This window comes from Dermacentor albipictus, chromosome 9 (assembly GCF_038994185.2).
Source record: "Dermacentor albipictus isolate Rhodes 1998 colony chromosome 9, USDA_Dalb.pri_finalv2, whole genome shotgun sequence".
Taxonomy (NCBI): Eukaryota; Metazoa; Arthropoda; class Arachnida; order Ixodida; family Ixodidae; genus Dermacentor; species Dermacentor albipictus.
Window position 1 is genome coordinate 99,394,439 of NC_091829.1, and position 22,185 is coordinate 99,416,623.

The 22,185-nt window shown below is 46.0% G+C and overlaps 1 pseudogene; it reads left to right on the forward strand.

Annotated features, from left to right (window-relative positions):
* The first annotated feature begins 964 nt into the window (after positions 1 to 964).
* LOC139050172 (uncharacterized) overlaps positions 965 to 22,185 on the forward strand; it is a 70,359-nt pseudogene continuing 49,138 nt past the window's right edge.

Sequence of the window (22,185 nt, forward strand, 5' to 3'; positions counted from 1 at the left end):
GCGTTAGAGGTCTTGTGTTCGAATGTCGTATGATTTTGCATATTTTGTCCATACACTTCAGTATAGAACTCAGGATGGATATACATATATATATATATATATATATACATATATATATATATATATATATATATATATATATATATATATATATATATATATATATATATATATATATATATATATATATATATATATATATATATATATATATATATATATATATTGCCGCGACGCCATCTGTGCCCAACCACGCTGACGACGAGGACGACGACCTCGTGTGTGCAAGCGAGCGTGCTAGAGAAGAAGAAGCGAACACTGAACGCTTGTTCTAATTGCCAAGGTTAAAATAACGCTCTCCGCTCTTGTCTCAAGTGAGCCGTGACACTGGTGGAGGTGCTGGGTATCGCATCATCGCCTCATGATAGGCACGACTCCTGCGAGTAGCCCTGCGTCCAGCCCTTCAAGACATCATCCCCGCGTCGAGACACCTGTGCACCGTGCAAGCCGCCGCCTGCAAGGTCTGTGCCCGGAATTCGGTCTCTTGCAACGAACTTCGTCAGCGACCTCAATGACTCAGGAAATGGCGATTCTAAGTCCAACACAGGTGACTATCCAAAACAATCTAGTCCCCTCAAGCTTCCACGGTGACACGTACGAAGACGCCGAAGACTGGCTGGACCAGTACGAACGCGTAGCTAAGGTCAATCAGTGGCGTCCGGACCAGAAGCTTTCTAATGTGTACTTCGCTCTTGAAGGTAGCGCAAGGACGTGGTTCCAAAACCGCGAGGCACATTTGGCAACGTGGGACGAATTTTGCCGTCGGCTACTTGACACCTTCGGAAGCACTGATCGCCGAGATAATGCACAACGACTTCTCGAGTTGCGCATTCAGAAGCCCAATGAAAGTGTCTCCATGTTTGCCGAGGACATGTCTCGTTTGTTTCGTCGCGCGGATCCCAACATGCCGGATTCGAAGAAGCTGAGCCATCTCATGCGCGGCGTCAAAGAACAGCTATTCGCTGGTCTCGTGCGTAACCCACCTACAACGGTGGAAGAATTCATTAAGGAAGCCACAGCAATCGAGCGGGCGCTCCAGCAGCGTTGTCGGCAATACGAACGCCTGACTAACGATGCGCCTGCAGGAGCCGCAGTACTCACAGTGACAGACGAGACCTCGCTGCGTCAACTGATAAGAGACATTGTGCGCGAGGAGATTGCGAAGCAAACTGTGACACCGAAGGAGTTTACTGTTGCTTCGGTCGCTGAAGTTGTTCGCCAAGAAATTCGGCAAGCATTAGCACCTCCTGAGCCGCTCCCTGAACTGAGTCCCGAGCCGCGCTTTGAGCCACGCGCATATAGCTACGCAGACGCTGTCCGTCGCCCGCTTTCTACCATGCCGGTACAGCAGTACCACCAGCGGCCACCTATTGCTGCCTGGACACAGAGGGAGCATTTCAGGCGACCCCAGCCTCGCAGGACCGACGTATGGCGCACTGCTGACCGCCGACCATTGTGTTTTCACTGTGGCGAACCAGGGCACATTTATCGTTTTTGCCCTCATCGCCAGCGTGGCATCCAGGAAATGTCACCTGCCACTCCGCGCCAGTTTCCAGAGAGACATCCACGCTTCGACGACAGTGTCAGTCAGGAACAAGGCAGCTCAGCTAATCTGCGGTCGCGCTCGCCGTCTCCATTACGTTATTCTTCGCCGAGCCATCGCAGCTTCGCCGACGTGGTACGAGGCCGCTCTCCAAGCCCACGGCGGGGAAACTGAAATCAGCGACCTCAGGGGGGAAGGTTGCAAGTCGTCGAACCGCCGAAAATCCCCCATTATTACTGAGAAACGAGCACAGCAACCCGGAGAAAAGGGCCGCCGACGAATTTGTAAGTGCCGACCTACTCTTAACAATTGATGGGCACGACGTGACAGCTTTAGTTGATACTGGTGCAGACTTTTCGATAATGAGTGAGCAGTTGGCAGACCGGCTTAAGAAAGTCAGAATGCAATGGACGGGCCCTTATATTCGAAATGCCGGGGGCCAGGTAATGGTGCCTACAGGAAAATGTACTGCACGGCTCCAGATAGGAAATACAGCTTTTGTCGCCACTTTTATGATTTTAAAAGAGTACTGCAGATCACTCATCCTTGGAATGGACTTCTTGCGGGAGTACGGCGCCGTGGTTAACATACGGGACGGCGAGATAACCTTGTCAACTAGTACAGACACGAGCCAAGACGAAGAGCGCCGACGTACATCGTTACGTGTCGCCGACGACGACGTCTGCATACCACCTCTATCATGCAGTCTTGTCTCCGTAAGTTGCGGAGAACAGTTTGACAAGGACGGTGTAGCCGAACAACTAACTGCACTTCTGTTCCATCAAGGTATTGCCATCGCTCGGGGTATCGTCAGCCTAATCGGTGGTCGCACAGAGGTACTACTGACAAATTTTACCAATGAACGCCGGCACATCAGGAAAGGCACCGCTGTGGCGTACTTTGACGAAATGGACCACGTCCAACACTGCTTTGCTGTACAGCAGGAATCAACCACCGATACGATGCCATCTATGCCCGTCGTCGACGTTGACCGAGGTTTAGCGCCGCAACAGAAACAAGGGCTCAGAGAACTGATTGACCATTTTAAAGACTGCTTCTCTACAACGTCCCGAGTGCGTCAAACACCACTGACGAAACACCGCATCATTACGGAGGAAACAGCAATACCCATCCGACAGCATCCGTATCGCGTGGCTGAGAAAGAGCGTGAAGCAATACAGCAACATGTCAAGCAAATGCCGGACGATGATGTTATCCAGCCGTCGAAAAGCCCTTGGGCATCGCCCGTGGTACTCGTTAAGAAGAAGGATGGCAGCCTGAGGTTTTGTATCGACTATCGCAAGCTCAATCGGGTCACGAAAAAAGATGTGTATCCCTTACCACGCATCGACGATTCCCTCGACAGGCTACGGCATGCACGTTACTTCTCATCGATGGACTTAAAAAGTGGATACTGGCAAATAGAGGTCGATGAGCGGGATCGCGAAAAGACTGCGTTTGTGACGCCTGATGGGCTCTATGAATTCAAAGTTCTTCCTTTTGGTTTGTGCTCCGCCCCAGCCACGTTCCAAAGACTAATGGATACTGTTCTCTCAGACCTTAAGTGGAAGACTTGCTTAGTGTACCTAGACGATGTGATTGCTTATTCTGCCACATTTGATGAACATCTCAGTCGGCTACGGTCAGTTCTTCAAGCCATACGGTCCGCTGGGCTTACCTTAAAACCTGAAAAGTGCCACTTTGGCTATCAAGAACTACAGTTCTTGGGCCACATTGTAAGTCACAGATGGCGTCGCGGCATATATATATATATATATATATATATATATATATATATATATATATATATATATATATATATATATATATATATATACGGAAAAGCATTTTTATAGCACGTATTGAGCAACAGCAAGCTGTATCGGGAGCTTTTCATGTCACTCTGCAATTTCCTAATTGATACTTGTCATCTCATTATAATATTTCCGTAGTTGAATATATAATTGAGACTGATTATCTAATGAGGCGGAATGAAAAACATAATCTGAGTATCTGCAAGCGACACCAAACAATATAACCTTGAGTGTGCCCAGCTACGTGGCATTCGCATAATTTTAATGCATGGCTAAAGTTAGTTGGTATATCCTGTATACCGGGATATGACTGCGACCAATGATCCAAGGGGCTCATATAGGTTCAAATTTATAGATTGCACTGTCATCAGGATTATTAAACAAAGAAGGCTACAAACATATCCGATAGGTAAAAATAGTGGCTACTCGCTGAGAAAGGATTTGACTTGTAAAATCATTGCAAAATTAGCTGTGGTTTCTAAGCACGAACCAATCGTAAAAGAGTTCAATCAAACGTGAGAGCCGGCTGCTTTAGATAGCGCCATCGCATTACAGCCGCCACATTATAGCCTGTTGACGTAGCTTGTTTGCCTCTTTCGTTGACCTGGGTTCCCTGTACATCTGTGTAGCGGCGAAGAAATAACCGGATAACAGCTGCACCTTTACTGTGCATTAGTTTCGAGCGTGAACATTCGCGCAGCAGCGTTGGTTTAGCTGTCAGATATGGTGTAAGTGAAGTTCAATGCAACCCCAAATGACATTTACCGACGGTAACAATGTGGAATTTTATTTATGCTGTGTTTGCAAGGGCGCTCAACGGCAAGCGCTATCTTTTTTCATTTTCCACTACATACATCCCGGCTTTGAATTCGACTTGCTGCGTCCAATCGGCAGCGTCTGACTGTTCAGAGGCCATGGAAGCCATCACGTGTATAATTGTAGTAGCATGTGGGAAGTTCCCATCACTCGCCCGGGCAAAGTACTAAATAAGTAAATTCTCTCTCCTGCCTTCCTTCCACACAGGCAATGCAGAATCATGCATGCCAACATAGCTACTATATAACGTAACACGGTATCTATATTACATTACCTAGCATACAGATTATTGTAATATCACACAGCGTCAACTGATTTGAAATTTAAATTTTCTTGAGTTACCGAATAAATCATAGATTGCAGTATTACTCCTATTTATGCAGTTGGAGACCGCAATGCTTAGGAACTCTCGGGGGCCTCCTACGCTATGGTAAATGATAATAAAATTGAAATTACTGCACGTGGGGAAAACCTGGGTTTAAAATGCTCTTTGTACACGTTAAAATCATCAGAAAAACGAGGAAGAAATAAAAATAAACTCAGCCGCATGGTATGACGAGCGTGTAACAATAAACATGAGCTTGGTTTCAGGAATTGTTACCGCCCCTACAGCACATGTAACAGGCAAATGTTTAGGGCTGACTAGGGGTGAGCGAATATTCGAAACTTTCGAATAATTTAATGGAATACTGTCCTATTCGATTTGGTCTTCGAATCCCATTGCCACGATCCATAACTGCCAATATTTTTCGAATACTTTTGGAATATCTCAGAGCCTCATTTGCGCCCGAATAAACATAAAGGTTGGAGCAAAACTACACTCACTTTTCACCCATACGGGCATAAAACATGAGAAATGGCGTAGTGGAGCAGGCTACGTCGATCAGCCATACGTTACATGATGTACAGCGATCATCAGCGCTCTCTAAATCCGTGTGCATTGCATCCTGTGTAAATTCACGTTGCCTAAAAGAAACTTCGGGTCAAAATAGCTCATCACAAACACACTAACTTTGTCCAGCAGTTTACCTTCTGGAATGAAATGGTTGTCATAAGCCTAACCAACAGGGCTGCCATCACGAGTAGGCAGCAGAGCGAGAGTGTTATAAGGGAACGTGGAGCCTTCCTTTGCAACACTGTTTCTATATTATCTAGATCATTTAGGCCACCTTTCTGTTCTGTCTACCACCAAGTTCAATCCCCTTTACTCTGCTTTCCTTAAGACAAACACCTTTTCATAGTAGTTACCTCAGTGAATGCACACTTCGACATTTGAACAAAGCATTCATACTGTTCTTTGCGCACTTTGTACACGCTACGTTTAGATAGTCTGCCATCAGACTTTTATGCAGTTACACCAAGTTTTCAAAATCGGAAACCCAGATCTGACTTCGAAGAGGAGTAATCAGCGCTTTGAATTATAATAGTGCTTCTGTTTTTTTTTTTATCTCACTGTGTGCTGTTCAATGCAGTTCTATGAAATTTTCTTTCTAACCTAACTTCCCATCTCAACTATCTATTGTGGAGTCTGTCTGTGTGTGACTTTGGCTTTCGCACCCTGTCATGTGGCGTGTACACACTGTGCACGTTAAGCATATACTCATAAGTATCATGGATAGTTGGCTCCACCATTTATTGCTCCACGTGTAGGCGGCTTTTCCTGTGCTCTCTCTCGAGAGAACAACGACAGACATTCCCGATAAACTCCCTTAGGTTATCAGCCACAACATTTCTATAGTGCATTTTCCATTTCGTATGGTTTAAGCTCAATATATTTTACACTGTGCAATCACGCAACTTTCAAGATAATCTCTTCCGAATTTCGCATGTAGCCATCATTTGATGATGATCATGCATAAATTAAGCTTTAATGGCCTGTGGAAAGGGATACATGAGACAACTCATTATACACACCAGCCTTTCAGTTTGTGATCAAGAAACTTCAGTTCGAGTAGATCGTGGGACAAAAGAAATTGGAGTCCGCAACCAATCTTGTCGGCGAGCACTGCCGAAATCTGTCTTCAATGTAAAACACGCATTACTCGCCAGTTTCTTACTGACACACATTTCCCCTGTGGGTATATTTATTTATTTATCTATTTATTTATTTATTTATTTATTTATTTGAACCTAAAGGGTCCCTGGCGGGCCATTACATGAGGGGTGGGCGCAAGAACGGCGGTTAACAATGAATGTTACATGAGAATCATTACGATGACATGGCTTCCTGTCTTCATGCCAGGTGAACGCTGGTGGTTTCACTTGATGGCCGCATAAGTACATCGTAAACGCCGCATGTTTCTCAGTTGACCCCTTCTTATTTGGTGGGCTTCGGCCGGTCAGGTAGGCGAACGCTGCATAGATGGAATCAATTTCGCCGTGGCTGATAGTGACTTACTTAGCCTAGGGCGCTATAACGTAAAACTATTCCAAACTTTTCTATTCCAATTCTGCTATCAGCCCTCTGCGATTGGTCAAAAACTTTTTTCGACCACCCCCCACTTCACCTGTCTGTCACGCGACGTTACGAAAACCGCAATACCTCCCCATCTGATATGATGTGTACACACTGATTATACATGATTTGACAGAAAAAAGAAAAACGGTTATTTCTGATTCGACCCCTTTTCGCCATTAGCCCTCGGCTATTGGTAAAAAGTTTTCGGGCTGCACCCACTTCACCTGCCTGTCACGCGACGTCACAAAACCGCACGAACTAACCGCGTCAAAGTGACGTGTAAGCGATAAAGATGCATTAATATGCCGAACAAAACTGAATTTTTTTCGGAATAGCCGCAGGCTGCCCCGTTCCGAAAGGAATAAAAGATGGCTGCCGCCGATCGCTGAGAGGCTGGCTACTCGCACCTGCCGGAGAGCATGGGTGTATTTGCGTATTAATAAAACTTCTTGCGTGATTGTGTAACGTTTTCGAGCACTTTCGGCACGTTTACTACCTCATTCTGCCAACTCTTCTTTGCTGAGGGTCAGTTTTAGCGTTATTCTTAAGCTTCCGTTGCATGCCGCCGCGATTTTCGACCAGCCACCAGAAGCTAAGTAAGGGAAAGCCGACCAATCGAAGACGCCGGCACCACCCTCTTCATCTGATTATCGGTTTTCAGTGCACTGGCTCTGCCCCAGGGAATTCCTCTCCACTTGAGCGTTCTCCTCGCCTCTTGGCAGCCACATAGATACGACAAGCCGCTCAGTGTAGGCAATGTTATTCGTTTTTCGGGCAAACAAAAGTGACCTCCAACGAACGAGGAGAGCGTTTAATTGGTCTGTTCAGACAACCCTGTGGGTGACTGCCCGGTGCTTGCGTCGGTGGTTACGCAAATTTGACGTCAGGAAATTGGAATAGAAACATATTGGAATAGTTTTACGTTATAGGGCCCCTAATTGTGTTCTCTGATGCAATAAACAGGATAAAAACTAAAATAATCGCATGGTGATCTTTTCTTCTCTGTCGCTTAACACCAGAATGAAAACGGCGCTTGATAGGGCACACGGAAAATCACAGGGAAATTAAAATTTCTTCATGTTAGCATCATATTCCCCGCTGGCGTGTAATGTCGATGATTCGGGCTATTGAATAACTGGTAGTCTGCTACTCTGTGTTACTTACAAAACAATGAATCAGCGCTGTGCCCAATATATGATGTGAGATCACTATCTTCTCATGAAGACAACCACGAAGCAGTCACGGTTTACTTTCAGCACACAATGTGTTATCGTAAGACGTAGGTACGAGTGCATCAACATTTCGACAGTGTACACCCAGTGGCGTAGCTAGGTCGTCTGGCACCCGGGGCCCATACGTCTTCTGTCACCCCCCCTCCCCGGGTGTAGCCGGCGGAAAGAGGGGTGTCTTCAGACGTATATGAACCCCCCCCCCCCTCACTGGCCCCTTGCACCCGGGGCCCACGGCCCCCCGGCCCCCCCTGTTGCTACGCCACTGTGTACACCTATACTTTGGAGCCATTCACTGTGTTCCAAAAGCATGCACCCATATTTTATGCCTAATGAGTTCATAAGCAGGACGAGAACTCATTTGTCGCCAGAACATGCTTTGCAGTGCAAGCAGAGTGAAAAACTCTGAGAGTACTTGTCGACTTCAAAACTTTTTTCTCGCCTCCAACAAAAACTCACTCGAATTAAGATTTCTTCAAGACACTATAAAATCTTGGTGTCTACACATGCTTATTTCGCGTATTCTTTTATCTGCAGTTTCTTGATGCTGAATTTGTGAATGAAATTTTTTAAAACGCGAGTTTTCGCCAAATTCGGAATCCATCTTCTGAAAATTTACTTCATGTCATAGTCGACCAATAGTTTCGGCGTAACTTAAGGCACCGAGAAAAATATTATAAAGATAATGTTGCTCCAACTTTACAAATATGTATGCAAAAAGCTTCTGGAAACGCGCAATATTTTGCTTTTTACTGAGTCAAATACACGCGCGAAATGCATAAGTGTGCGCACATATGACGTCACGTAAAAGAACGACGCCAGTAGAGGGTCCCGACATAAGATTTCCCAGTGCACCTAGTTTTACACTTAGTTTAAAACTTTACCTTCAGCATACTTTTGCTTCGTCGCGAAAACATTATAGAGCTCTTACGTCACCTATTTTTTTCCCGAGAAATACTCTGGTGAAGCCTCTTTCGCCAATACACCAACTAGCCAAGTTCTTGTAGACAGAATCAGTGATGCCTAATTTTGGGTCTACAATGTTGTGCGTAGAATTACCATGCTTCACGTCTCACCCCCTTAGAGTTCCATTACGCGGGTGCGTGCAGTTATTTAGATTCCAGGGATCCATAATCAATATCTGCGACAATATATTTTGTATAAAAATGTTTCCACACTGTGCAAAATGTAGCAATTAAAAGGTGATTTCAACAAAAGTGAATTTAATGATAGAGCATCAGTCTCCATTTTTCTATATTCTTTGTACGCACAACGTTCCCTGTCAAAGTGCTGCTGACCAATTCTGATTTTGCAACATACGCCCTTACGTTAGCAATTCGAAAATCTCCGCAGTGAATATTATTCATTATTACTCGTGTTTTCAACTGATTCATTATACACTGCACGATAGAACAATGAACATTAAATTACCTTTGTTGCTCCTCTCTCGCACTTTGTACGTCTAATCTACTAGGACGGCAAAGTACTTTTAAATTAAGAGAGACGAGCTGGTGCTTCCCATTTCTTAAATTTGAAACGTTCGGTGTTCCCGGGTGGCACAGTGTGATCCATTGCGCATAAGCGTGCACATTTATACAGATTTATTTCAGTATTTAACATGAAAAATGTTTTCATTTTATATTGCCATTATTTGCCGCCATGTGCTTGTCTTCAGGGACTCAAGCCATCTTTGCAGATGTTGCGATGTGTGTCTGGCATCTTAAGGTATACGAACCCTGATCTGATGCAAGGAATTGCAAAATACCCATTTTTTAGCGTTTCACGCTCGACGCTTGTGAACCCTTGTAATTTCCTTGAACCTATAATTACCAGTGAAAAAAAAGCAAGTAAATACTACCAGATTCGAGATGTGTTACATATGAAACCAGTACGTTCAGTTTCTGTTGGTGACACACTGGTTGGGGAACAAATATTGCTATATATTCTTGAATAAACAACTAAAACACAAAACATATCTTTCCCCAATACGTTAGAAAATGAATTAATGGTCTAATTAGGCGATACAATAAAGAAGGACCATAATAATCGTTTTCCATAAAGCCTCTTACCCTAGCCCAGCGTAAATATATATATATATATATATATATATATATATATATATATATATATATATATATATATACCTCATTCCTTTTTTCTATTTCTATGTCTTGGTCTTTTCTTATTGTTCCTCTTAGAAATTCAAGCAGTATAGTTTCTTTATTGCTTTCTGCAAAAGCATGGCTCAATACATTTATAACGCCTGATTACACATGTACATTTCTTTTGCAATTATGTCCTGTTCGTTCAGAAAAGTGACAGCAGTACCGATACCAACCTCCTCGCTATCCCAACTCACGAAACGCACCACTTTTAACATTCCGAGTTCGTTCACCATTGTTTAAACATCACCTTATTCTCCTCCTCCAATCATAGCAGGGGAAAATGACCTTGGCGTAAATCAACGCTACCTAAGAATGAAACTGCTCTACCAACGAAGAAAATTTGTTCAAGTACAACCGGCTTTAACTCAGGAAGAGGGCCTTACTGTTGAAGCAATGAACGACAATCTTGTGGGCATCATTAAGGAGTGTGCAAAGGAAGTCGGTGGCAACTCCGTTAGGCAGGATACCAGTAAACTATCGCAGGAGACGAAAGATCTGATAAAAAATTCCAATGCATGAAAGCCTCTAACCCTACAGCTAGAATAGAACTGGCAAAACTTTCGAATTTAATGAACAAGCGTAAGACACCTGACATAAGGAAATATAGTATAGATAGAAGTAAACAAGCTCTGAGGAACGGATGAATCGTAAAGACAGTGAAGAAGAAACTATGAATTGGCAAGAATCAGATGTATGCGGTAAGAGACAGAGCCGGCAATATCATTACTAATATGGATAAGATAGTTCAAGTGGCTGAGGAGTTCTGTAGAGATTTATGCAGTACTAGTGCCACCCACGACGATAATGGATGAGAAATGAGTCTAGAGGAATTCGACATCCCACAGGGAGCGCCGGAAGAAGTAAAGAAAGCCTAGGGAGATATGCAAAGGGGGAAGGTAGCGGGGGAGGATCAGGTAACAGCAGATTTATTGAAGGATGGGGGACAGATTGTTCTAGAGAAACTGGCCACCCTGTATACGCAATGCCTCATGACCTCGAGCGTACCGGAATCTTGGAAGAACGATAACATAATCCTAATCCATAAGAAAGGGGACGCCAAACACTTGAAAAATTATAGACCGATCAGCTTACTCTCCGTTGCCTACAAACTATTTACTGAGGTAATCGCAAATAGAATCAAGAACACCTTAGACTTCTGTCAAGCAAAGGATCAGGCAGCATTCCGTAAAGGCTACTCAAGAATAGAACGTATTCACACTATCAATCAGGTGATAGAGAAATGTGCGGAATATAACCAACCCTTATATATAGCTTTCATTGATTACGAGAAAGCGTTTGATTCTGTCGAAACCTCAGCAGTCATGGAGGCGTTGCGGAATCAGGGTGTAGACAAGCCGCATGTAAAATTACTCAAAGATATCTATAGCGGCTCCACAGCCACCGTAGTCCTCCATAAAGAAAGCAACAAAATACCAATAAAGAAAGGCGACCGGCAGGGAGATACGATCTCTCCAATGCTATTCACAGCGTGTTTACATGAGGTATTCAGAGACCTGGATTGGGAAGAATTGGGGATAAAAGGTAATGGAGAATACCTTAGTAACTTGCGATTTGCTGATGATATTGCCTTCCTTAGTAACTCAGGGGACCAATTGATATGCATGCTCATTGACCTGGAGAGGCAAAGCAGAAGAGTGGGTATAAAACTTAATCTGCAGAAAGCTAAACTAATGTTTAACAGTCTCGGAAGAGAACAGCAATTTACAATAGGCAGCAAGGCACTGCAAGTCGTAAGGGAATACATCTACATAGGACAGGTATTGACGGCGGATCCGCATCATGAGACGGAAATAATCAGAAGAATAAAAATGGGCTCGGGTGCGTTTGGCAGGCATTCTCAGATCATGAACAGCATGTTGCCATTATCCCTCAAGAGAAAAGTTTATAATAGCTGTGTCTTACCAGTGCTCACCTACAGGGCAGAAACCTGGAGGCTTACGAAAAGGGTTCTACTTAAATTGAGGACGACGCAACGATCTATGGAAAGAAGAATGGTAGGTGTAACGTTAAGGGATAAGAAAAGAGCAGATTGGGTGAGGGAACAAACGCGTGTTAATGACATCTCAGTTGAAACCAAGAAAAAGAAATGTGCATGGGCAGGATATCTAATGAGGAGGGAAGATAACCGATGGTCATTAAGGGTTACGGACTGGATTCCAAAGGAAGGGAAGCGTAGCAGGGGGCGGCAGAAAGTTAGGTGGGCAGAGGCGATTAAGAAGTTTGCAGGGACGGCATGACCACAATTAGTACATGACCGGGGTTGTTGGAGAGGTATGGGAGAGGCCTTTGCCCTGCAGTGGGCGTAACCAGGCTGATGATGATGATGATGACAACCGTCGGCCACGGCAACGTTCCTTGTTTGCCCACGGTCGGTAAATGGGAACAGCCTCCCTATTTAATTACATCCTTTTTGGATGCCTATATATGCATAAATATGAATTTAGATTATTATTATCCTTTATTTTCCAAATTTAATATGCAAATACAGTTTGCTAAAAAACCAACGGTGCTTACAGTTCAAGCTCCACCTTACCACTGACAAGTAATGATAAAGTCGTTCGCGCTCAACGCTTCTTACGTGGGATCTGACGTTCGCCAATCGATCTTTCCTGAAAAAGTGCACACGATGTCGATACACTGAAATACAAGCGCATGACCAACAGCAGTGGTGAAGCTAGTCGTAGCGTTCATTCCAGTTCGGTTGATTCACATTTTCGGCATCAGAACATTTTTTTGTTAGCACTAAATTTATGGGATTTTATGGGCCAAAACCACTGCCTAATAATAAGGCACGCCGTAGTGGAGGACTCGGGAAATTTCGACCACCTGGGGTTCGTTAACGTGCACCTAAATCTAAGTACCACGGGTGTTTTCGCATTTCGCCACCACCGAAATGTGGCCGCTGTAGCAGAGATTCGATCTTCGTTCGAAGTCAACACTTGCTACGTCGGTTCTGACGACCACCCATCAATCTTTTCTGAATAAAGGCGCGCACGCTGTCCCTAAATAAAAACACGACCGCTTCGCCGCCAATAGAGGTGCCGCTATCCATGACGTTCATTCCAGTTCGATTCCTTCGTATTTTCTGCATAAGAACCTTTTTTTTTCATTCGCACTCAACGCTTTTTACGTGGGCTCTGACGTCCGCCAATCAGTCTTTCCTGAAGAAAGGTGCGCACGATGTAAATAAACTGAAATACAAGCGCATTACCGACAGCAGTGGTGGAGCTAGTCATAGCGTTCATTGCAGTTCTATTCAATCATATTTTCTGCATAAGAGCCTTTTTTTTTGTTCGCACTCAATTTATGGGATTTTACGTGCCAACACCACTGTCTTATTATAAGACACGCCGTAGTGCAGGACTCGGGAAATTTCGACCACCTGGGGTTCTTTGACGTGCACCTAAATCTAAGTACCACGGGTGTTTTCGCATTTCGCCACCACCGAAATGTGGCCGCTGTAGCAGAGATTCGATCTTCGTTCGAAGTCAACACTTGCTACGTCGGTTCTGACGACCACCCATCAATCTTTTCTGAATAAAGGCGCGCACGCTGTCCATAAATAAAAACACGAGCGCTTCGCCGCCAATAGAGGTGCCGCTATCCATGACGTTCATTCCAGTTCGATTCCTTCGTATTTTCTGCATAAGAACCTTTTTTTTTCATTCGCACTCAACGCTTTTTACGTGGGCTCTGACGTCCGCCAATCAGTCTTTCCTGAAGAAAGGTGCGCACGATGTAAATAAACTGAAATACAAGCGCATTACCGACAGCAGTGGTGGAGCTAGTCATAGCGTTCATTGCAGTTCTATTCAATCATATTTTCTGCATAAGAGCCTTTTTTTTGTTCGCACTCAATTTATGGGATTTTACGTGCCAACACCAGTGTCTTATTATAAGACACGCCGTAGTGCAGGACTCGGGAAATTTCGACCACCTGGGGTTCTTTGACGTGCACCTAAATCTAAGTACCACGGGTGTTTTCGCATTTCGCCACCACCGAAATGTGGCCGCTGTAGCAGAGATTCGATCTTCGTTCGAAGTCAACACTTGCTACGTCGGTTCTGACGACCACCCATCAATCTTTTCTGAATAAAGGCGCGCACGCTGTCCATAAATAAAAACACAAACGCTTCGCCGCCAATAGTGGTCCCGTTATTAATAACGTTCATTCCAGTTCGATTCCTTCGTATTTTCGGCATAAGAACTCTACCATACCAATGACATGTACTGATAAGGTCGTTCGCACTCAACACTTGCTACGTGGACTCTGACGTCCGCCAATCAGTCTTTCCTGAAAAAAGCTGCGCACGATGTCAGTAAACCGAAATACAAGTGCTTCGCAAACAGCAGTGGTGGCCCTAATCATAACGTTCATTGCTGTTAGATTTATACATAATTTCTCCATGATACTCTCTACCCTGGCTAAGCTGCTGCACCTTTACTAGCCTCCACAGATGCTGCTCTCTGGTGGCCTTAGGACTTCTCTATGCGACCGAGTACAGCTTCGTAGGCTGCGCATCGTGGGGAAAACGCCGGCGTGCACGTCCTGAATTTGACGTCTTCCAAGGCGACAGAATAGAAGCCCACGCTCAGCAACTTCATTCAAATGAGCAAGCAGAGACTGCCGTTGATTCTGGACACTGACTCTCAACAGTGTTCTTCCGATTGACTTGAGGCAATAGTTATCTTTTTGCAAGTTCTTCAGACGGCAGATTCATGATCGTTCCTGCCGTCATGACTCCTAATATTGCGTTTTGGTCTCAGAAAGTTGATGGATTTACCTTGAGCGTTATATATATATATATATATATATATATATATATATATATATATATATATATATATATATATATATATATATATAGAGAGAGAGAGAGAGAGAGAGAGAGAGAGAGAAACGAGAAGAAAGGGGCTTCACTGAGGGGCCCGATTTGTATTAGTCATATCAAAACAAGCCAAGAAAGACTGACACCAAGGGCAACATACGGGAAATTACTTGTGCTGCATAAATGAGATAAAGAAACGATAAATTAATGGAAATTAAAGTGTATGAAAAAACAACTTGCCACAGGTGGGAACCGAACCCACAACCTTCGCATTTTATCTGCGAAGCAATACCAATTGAGCTACCGCAGCTCCGCTTGCCCATTTAATTTCTTCGGTATTTATGTGTCCTAGTAGAACCCTGCGAATGTTAGCGAAATGCGAAGGTTGTTGGTTCGGTTCCCACCTGCGGCAAGTTGTCTTCCTCCACAGCAGATGGCAAAATTATACGACAGAGATAATTTTGCAAAAGCACCCGGCGGCGTTGCCTGCTTCGGGGTAGTTGCGACGTCTTGCAGTGGGGCAAATCTGTTTTTCTGCGACATCTGCGTATTAATACACGTTCTGTATAGACAGATGCTAAAGTATTGGAAAAAAGCAATGTATCCTGTATTCCTTTTTTAAAGAAGATCAATAACATTGTGTGTCACGTGCATTAAGCGCTGCACCTTGCGTTGCACTTTTACCCAGTTTCTCTAATCTTGGTCGTTGTATGCCAAAAGAATGCCACAAGTGGGATGGGTACAGTCAGGCGATTTTCTATGCTTTTGCACACTGCGAGCTCTCGCAGGGAGGGCTCCATCGCCTGCATTTAGGCCAGACTTAGGACACAAAACTTGTTTGAGAATCATGATGTATAAGGCTGTGTTCACACTGACAACCCATACATACAGCACTGTAGCCAATCAGTCGGCTAGTGCAGCGTGTCCGGGATAGAAGCTTTGCATTTGATATGACCGCTTACTGCCAGTCTAAGGCAATTTTTTTTCCTGGCAATCAATAGAGTACATACAAGAATTTGCTTATCCAAGTACGATATCACTGAGCACTGGGGCACCAGCTCTTGGTAACAACTCACCATGCTTCCTCCGTAGGAAGGAAGGAAATCAACTTTATTCGAGGTCCTGCAGACCACGAGAGTTTTGGGCTCTCATGGGGTGGGCGTCACCACGACGGAACCGGGAGGTTGAGTTTCCTGGCGGCGTCGTGCACCTGCTGGACGGCCCAGAGTTGGGGAGCGAGTTCATCGCTCCGGATTGATTTTTCATACTTGTGCTTTTCCGGTTCGGCGTTTATGTGAGCTTGCGAGCACGGCGGGAGTAAATGATATACGTTAAGGGATGTATTGCAATTGGTGCAATAAGACTTGTAGAGCTCAGGCATGTTATGGTGCAGTCTGTTTTGCGCGGGGTATGTGCCTGTTTGTACCATTCTGAGTGTAACCGCTTGAGCTCTAGCGAGCGTGCGGTGTGGCGTGCTATACGCTCTACGTTGTAGGTAGTAGTGTTTAGTGATTCCATTGTATGTAGTGGGGGCGTCCTTGTTCTCCGAGTAGTCGGGTGAAGCCCCGCGGTCTGTAAGCGTGCGCGCAGCCTCGTGTGCCGCCTCGCTAAGGTTGGGGACGTCGCCGATCTTTGGTCCTAAGCGTGCCGGGAACCAGTATATGACATGGTTCTTAATCTCTTTCTTTGTGACAATTCTGAGAGCCCGTAGCGGAGTGTGATCATGACGCAATTATAACAGTTCAAACACTCCAACACTTCGCGTGCAAAATAAAGTGGGGCAATGACTCATGTTCAATCCCATTTCTGTGCGCCCTAGTCATGTGCTACTTTTTCTGTTCTCGGTTATGAGTAATGAAGTGTGGCTGATTGATGTGCACTAAAAAACACAGGACACAAAAAAACGTCTACTTCCTTGGAGTCTTGTTACATTTGCAGTAACATAACTATCGGTGCACACGTTACGAAGTCAACTGGGGCACCCGACAGCTTTCTGCACACTTTGCTTTCGTATCCAAAACCTACATGGCCTCCGTGGGCTTTCCAAGGAGAAACTGAACTGAGCAGACCCAAAATAAAGAGGCCGAAAGGCCGTAAACGGCGTTGTTATTCCAAGACCACAAAGTAGCAAGATAGGACGCCCCGTTAGCCTGTAGTTTGCGTCAACAAAAGGTGTACCCACCCAAGCGAACATGGTGGGCACAAATTCTTTTCTGTGTAAAGCCAATACCGAATGTTGCTTTTCAGGCGCCACGGAAAGTTCGGGCGGCGTACGCACACTACAGAAATATGTTCTCGTCGTCTCTCCATTGCATGAGTTTTTGCATGAACTGCGTCCTCTCACTAGTTGTTGGTGCAGCCAACGACGGCACAGTGCCACTGGACGAGTGCGTTTTGCACATCCCGTTTCTCATCATTTTACCACCTGCTGTATTGGCAAAATCCAAGAGAAGAGGCAGGAAGGACAAGAAGGGAGAATCGCGCTTGCTGAGGCTGCAAGTACGTAGAAGGTGCTTCCGCAGCGATCAAACTTCTACGAGTGGCAAGTGAACGCGACATCCCCTTCCCATATTTTCACGGCCACCAGAAGCAATGATGACAACCTCAGAGAACTCATCCGCACCGAAAAACAAGCGCGAAGAAAGGCAGCAGGTTTGCGGCGCGCCACGAGCTACGGTGAGCTTGATTGCGAGTGTTGTAAAAAGATGAAATTCGCCAAGTGCTACATGCACCTTTCCTCTTATTAACATCGTGCCTGCACCAATTGAACACCGCCACACGACCTACGCGGAAGCCCTCAGACTCCCTGCTCCATCACCCCCCCTGTTTGCTCACGCCGCTCATCCTGCTGCACTTTCTCCAGCCCAACCGGTACGATACATCGAAGAACGACGCATGCCACCAGCGTTTCCCCCTATTGTGCTTCAGCCGGAGCAGCCATTGCATTACGCAGACGTTCGACGCAATGCCCCTCGGAAGTAGGATGCTTGGTGAACACCGGACCACCGACCTCTGCGCTTCCACTGCGATGAGGCAGATCACTTGTACAGCCAGTGCCCACACCGATGTCTCGGGTTGCGAGGCTTTTCTGCCTACTCGCCGCCACCCAAACCTGACCAACAACCATGGGATATTTAACATTATCTGGCTCAACAACACATAGCAGCACCTACCGGGCGCAGTCACGGTCGCCATCGACAAAGCTATTTTCACCACCCTCCCAGTGATACACGGAACATGATCACCAAGTGCTCTCCGGGAAACTTACAGCGACCTTTGGAGGCAAGGCCGCTGCCAGTCGACGCTCTGAAGACCTCCTCGAATCAACGCGAACGAGGATGGGAGCCGGTTCGACATCAACTGCAGCTGCACCTGCGATTCGACATCAACTGCACCCGCCGAATCTGTCAGTTGGGTCAGAGAACCATGACCGCCTCATGGACGCCATTACTGTATCGGACTGGATCAGACGATGGCATGTCAACGCTGAAGTTCTATCTATGATCGACCACTTAGAGGGCCGCCCAACAACCATACCACGCCCTCTGTGTCACTTGTTGATGTCCTTCTGTCTGTGCGACAACGTGCTTTACAAGAAAAATGCCTGTTCGAATGACCGCGCCTACCTCCTGGTGGTTCCAAAAGACTTGCGGCACGATATTCTGTTCGCTTGCCACAACGAGCCCACATCTGGTCACTTAGGCTCCTCACGAACGCTTGCCAGAGTGCGTGAGATGTATGACTGGCACGTCTTTCGACAATCGTCAAAAAGTACGTTTAAGGCTGCCGCGAATGTCAGTGGCGAAAATCATCGCCGATGAAGCCCGCCGGGTTATTGCAACCCATCGAACCACCTCATTAGCCATTCGACCAAGTCGGCTTGGACATTCTTCAGCCTTTTCCTGTGTCAACCGAAGGTCGGTTATTGTCGCGACCGGCTATTTCACTCGCTACGCCGAGACAGAGGCGCTCCCACGAGCCGCGGCTTCCGAGGTAGCGCAGTTCTTCAAGAGCCACATTGTATTGCGCCATGGTGCCCCACCCACTGTAATCACACACAGAGAAACGCCGTTCGAAGCACAGCTCATGAATGGCATTTTTCAATTTAGCAACACCAGGCATCGAAAGACGACTGCTTACCATGCGCAGTCCAACAAACTTACGGAGAGATTAAACAAGACCATCGCCGACATCATCTCTACGTACATCAACGTCCAGCACAAAACATGGGATCACATCCTGCCTTACGTGACCTTCGCGTATAATAGCGCCGTAGAAGAAACAACGCACTTTACACCATTTCGTCTCCTTTACTGCCGCCAAGTTCAGGTGATGCTGGACGCTGTGCTTTCACTGCTCCCAATGGGCTAGGTAAGATATGCGCTGCCGTACAGAGGAAAAAGGAGCAGGTAAAAGGCAAAAAAGTACAGATATTTGTCCAGTGAAGCACAATAAGAACAACAGCTTTACTGACTGTCGTATGGGTGTGGTTTATAATATTCCCCTTAGCTGTGGCCAGTTCTACGTAGGGCGAACTTCACGGTGTATCAGTCAGAGGCTAATGGAACATAAAAGGTCCTTAACTGGTGGATCGCCTTCTAATGTTTCCCTACATTGCCAAGATTGTAACTGCACCCCAGAGTTAAATGAATGCGCGATATTGTACAGGCATAAGAATGAAGATACGCGTCTCATGCTAGAGGCATGACATGTCTATAATGGTGGAAGTGCGTGCGTGAGTCAGCCTTCGATTACTTTACATAAGGAAGAGATGAAGTGCCTTAACAGTTATCTCTCACGTAGACCGGCATATGTACCCGTCTTACACGTGGTAATACTATTCCTGAGCTTTCGCAGATGAGTTTTGTGCCTTCTTTCCTTTTTCGCCTTAGTGCTCCCTTCAGTTGATAGTCGGCGCTCGTGTTTTCTCGGCTCTCGGCCTTTGTTTTTCAAGAGCCGCCGAGACCTGCTGGATGGCCCAGGTTTGGCTTTCGTGGTCGTAGCATTCCGCCGCAGCCATGATTCGCGGCGGAATCGTTGTACTTGTCGAAGCTTCGTCGGAGGACTTGGCGCAATCCCATAGTATGTGCGTCAGGGTGGCCCTCTCGCGCTGGCACACGCGGCACACATCACTCACATATAATTTCGGGTATAGATGAGTCATTAACACGGGGGTGGGTAAGGAACCAGTTTGCAATTGTCTGAACAGCACCGCCTACGATCGGCTCAGCCCCGAGTGCGGGGGTGGGAAAGTCCTTCGAGCCAGGTGGTGGAACTGTGTAAGCTCGTTGAACGTCGTCATGCGCTCCTTAGCACTACACCACGTTGGACGGTCGGTTGCAGCTGCGCGGTTGGTTAGCGCTCGCGACACTGCGTGTGCAGTCTCGTTGTGGTCATCCTGCTTCTCCGACGCATTGTCGCCCGCGTGCGCCGGGAACTACTTTATTCTAACATACCGATTCTCTCGTTGCAGGTCAGCCGAGCACAGAACGCGCAGTCTCACCACACACTTTACCCTTTGCATAATTCCGCACTGCACTTCGCGAATCGCACAACACCGTCTGGCACCCGGGGTCGGCAATGGCCAGGGCAATGGCCACCTCCTCCGCCTGACGCGCCTCGCGGACCCGTAAGCTCGCCGCGGCCCTCGTCGCGCCGGACGATACCTCGATGACGGTAGCTACGAACGCCGCGCAGTCTTCCTGGTATTCTGCTGCATCCACGAACCTTGCGTGCTCGATCTTAGCGTGAAAGTCGATGAGGGCCTTGGCCCTCGCCGCTCTTCTCTCCTTGTTAAACTCCGGGTTCATGTTTCTCGGGATGAGGTCTACCCGAATGTAAAATGTTGTTTCTATTGCTGCTGGTTTTAAAAAAGTTGATATAAATTCCCACAGTGAGAGAAGAATTATGGCCTGGTGCTTGCTCTTCTCGCCTCCATTGAACTTCTTTGGTTGTACTAGTTTCTTAAAGATGTGACTTCCTTCTAACCGCGCAGACGTATTCATCAAAAACACATTGAATTGAATTTAATATTTAATCCTCTGTGGCAATTACCGCAAGAGGTTCTGCAGTTTGCCCTTATTCTTCCTCGTAGTAGAATCCCTCTTGTTTAGTAACTACACTTTCGGTCAAGCTTGACCAAGTGAATGCTCATAATAAAATAAAAATATGCTCATTATCGTCATTATTCACATGAACCTTTGGCGCACTTTTCAAAGTACTTGAACTATCTGGCCTGCATTTCGGTCAAGCAGTATACTGTCATGCAGCCGGAGGTTATGACAGGGAAAAGGAATCAATGGGAGTCATCCTCAGTTAGGTCCCTAAAGTTGGTGATTTGCAGTGTTTGGAGCGTCGATGTCGATGAAGCTACACAGTCGACATCGACGCTCCGTGCTAATCGCTAGTCCGCGTGAAAGAGCTCTGCAACAAAGCCTTCACAGTAAAGTTTCGGTAGAATTTCCTCCCACATTGGTATTGCTGGCAACTGAAAAGCTGATTCTCTTGCGTAAACAGCACTCCAACATTCTCCCAAAATCAAGGCCACAAAGAGTAATTAGGTTAAAAAGCCCGAAATTCGAAATCACTTTCGGTCACTTTGGATTCCACCACATATGCCCTTTGTAACCAAAATATGTTGTCGAGAGGACGCTTCACTTCCATATTGAATAAGGACAGCATCTGCCAGTACACCAGCATGGTTATTTAGGACGGGTCATATTATTTCTGTGAACTGTACGACATGCGACGAGGCAGGAAACATTGGACATTTTCTGCGGTAGTGCTCGAAATTCCCACATGAAAGGGGCACTCTCTTGAAAAACCTGCAAGGACCTTTCGCATGTGTGCCCACAACAGCTTGTGTTTCCCGAAGGGTAGGTTATAGCCCGCACAGAAACTTCACATTTCCTTACTGCATTCTTAAGAGAGACTAGTCTGATGCACATGTGGTGAAACACCGCAGTGATGCTATAAAAAACGCTCCGGCGGAGCGATTTCCGGCCTTAATTCCCAGGCTAAACCTGCCTCCTTCTACAATTCACCACCACCGCCATCACTACCAGCGTCAATGTAGAGAGGAGGGAAAGCGCATGCCGACGACCGTGTGCAGCAGGCGTGATAAAGTAATGGTGCGTTCGTAATACAGAAGAAAGAAGACTTCCCTATGCATCCCGAAATTTCCCCACTATGTTTTGTAAGTATCCCAATCGCTCAGCCTAGTTTTCCTATGAAAACAAAAGTTTTGAAGG